Below are 2,549 nucleotides of genomic sequence, written 5' to 3'. Positions count from 1 at the left end.
AGCATTGCATTTAATTGCCGGTACTTTTTGTGATTGTTGCAGGTGACGTTCGAGACGCCCGTATGACGGTCGCTCGACGGGGAGGGCCCTGCGAGCGTACCGCTCCTCTCGCTGTCGCCGCAGCGTTCCGCCTAGCCCCGTCGAGGTCCCGTAGAACTGAGCCAACTCACACGGTTCTGTCTCTGAATCAAATCGCCGCGTCCACAAAACGAGGGAAGAGAAAAATCGCAAGGCCTATCGAAGCCGCGAGTGAGAAGTGCGCCCGCGTGGTCGCGTGATTAGACACGTCGAACAGAGACAGACACGGACGACAACGAACGCTCGGGTGCACGGAGTTCGGTGCTTGCGTGCATGTGTGTGTGTGAATGAGTGTGTTACCTACGTGAACCATTCGTCGTGGGTTTCTGTGCGAAATATGAAACCGATTAAGAAAGAAAAAAAAAAGAGATGTAAGAAACGAAGGGAGGGACACGAATTCCGAGATGCATAAACCAAGACGCGCGACGACCATGTTCATATCCCGCAAGTGCTACGCCTTACACGTAAAACCGATATAAAAAAACAAAACGCAAAAAAAGAAATCACGATTTAAAAAAAAAAAATCATGTGCACGTATATACATACATACCCAAATAAGCTGTGTGTTCGCGATCGATCGTGGTGAAACAAGTGTGTGCATTGTCTCTCCGACCATAACGACCGGCGGCGTTCCGAAACGTGTCCGTTCTCCCGCTTCTCTTTCTCCTCTTTGTTCTACTTCATCGGGCGGACGTGTCGGCCGTTCGAAGAGAAAATAGGCGACGTCGATGAGGGAGAAGCGGGGATTCTTCTCGGACCAGTTTCGAAAGTATCGGGCTGAAAAGTCTACGAGGGAACTGGGACGCGGAGGAAAGTTTCAGGTGACGAAGGGCAAGAAAATTAGAAGAGAAAGAGAGGAGGACGGCGGCGACACGAATTACACGCTCGATCGCCGCAAACGGAGATTGAAAAAGCTGGATGATACCAAGGAACGGGCAATATTGGCAATTGAGGACACGGCTGCATTTTGTATTCGCTCAGGAGGCCGACGAAAAATAGCTGATCCGCGGGAATCGAGGAACCTCTAACTCTAATCGGCCGGAGAGCAGCGAGTTCGATTTTCAACGAGAACCCCGCTCGCTCGCGTCTGTTCGCGCTTCCACTTTCCTTTCCTTTCGCTCGTAAACCGGATCCGTTTCGACGTTCCTTCACAGACGAGTGACTTTCCATCGGCAGCCGGATGTACACATAATAGGAGGATCGCGAGGCCACTTGGGGAAGAATTCGAAATGCTTTCGTCGATTTTCAGGAATTGAGGAACTATTTAAAAATGGATAAGAACGATGTACAATAGATTATATTGTACGCTTTTGATCGAAGCTGTGTACACCCTTACATCGACTGTGATTATAACGGATATGATTAATAAGTCTTTCAGAGATAATGCCGAAGTGAATACACAGCACAGAAACGCGTGAAGCTTGGGCTGTGCTTGGAATCGGTAAGTTCAGACGTTTGATTAATAGACGATTTTTTGGGAGAACGAAAATAAAATTGGTTGTAGTCACTCATTTATAAACTCATGCTTCCACAATAAAATACAGATTTTATATCACTTTATTAAAAATGTTTGTATTCCTTATAAAGTAACAGATTTTTGTTTAACGTGAAATATTTCGGTTTCATTGAACCGCTACAATTTTTCTCTTTCCTCTCGTTGAAACGAATCTTGCATGACCGATCAGGTAGCGAAATCGAGCGGACGATTGAATTTCGAAAACGAATTCATTTACTTCCCCGGTGAAACGGGAAGCGATTAATTTGCCTCGTACAAGCGATCAACTTCATTCGTCCTACCAGAAATTCGTCGGTCCACGTTTGAACTCTGTTATCGATTTCCGAAAACCGGCGAATTCATACGGGAACACGAAGGTGAATAAAATGAGCGTGGGAAGCGATAAAGAGAGCGCGGAATTTCAAATTACCGGCGGAATCGTTGCATCCGCACCTGAGACGAAGGAACGAGATATCGGAACACGTGCCACGCACAGGAGCAACCGGCGAAACAATGGGTGAATTGAAAACGGCAGCAGCGTCACAACGAGAAACGAAAGAGTGCGACAGAAAAATAGAAAGAGAGAGAGAGAGAGAGAGAGAGGAATAATCAATGAAGGGAAGAGCGTAATCTTCAGTAACGCAATAAGTGCTTCGTTAAAATGAAAAAAAACCTGCAATAAAGTGCTTCGAAAATAAACCAAAAAAAGTAAAGTAAAATCGTAGTTGAGTATCGGAAGAGTTAAGGGGAGAAGAAGAGCGAAGCGTTATCGTTTAAGGCAAACCTAAGATTAATTAATTATTACGTACACGCGTCGCGCATCGAGAATACAAAACGAGAATAAGAAGAAAGTTGAATAAAGCACGTGTAGTAGGGACAAAAAGAGACGAATAAGAGAAAAAAAAAAGTAAAGGAGATAACAAAATAATGTGTGTTTGTATGTTTCTATGTTTATATAATCCCCGCGTGTGAGAGC

The sequence above is a fragment of the Ceratina calcarata genome, unplaced genomic scaffold, assembly GCF_001652005.2.
Source record: "Ceratina calcarata isolate Rehan_Ccalc_2016 unplaced genomic scaffold, ASM165200v1 scaffold363, whole genome shotgun sequence".
Lineage (NCBI taxonomy): Eukaryota > Metazoa > Arthropoda > Insecta > Hymenoptera > Apidae > Ceratina > Ceratina calcarata.
The sequence above is the reverse complement of the archived record's forward strand: the minus strand, read 5'-3'. Positions refer to the sequence as shown.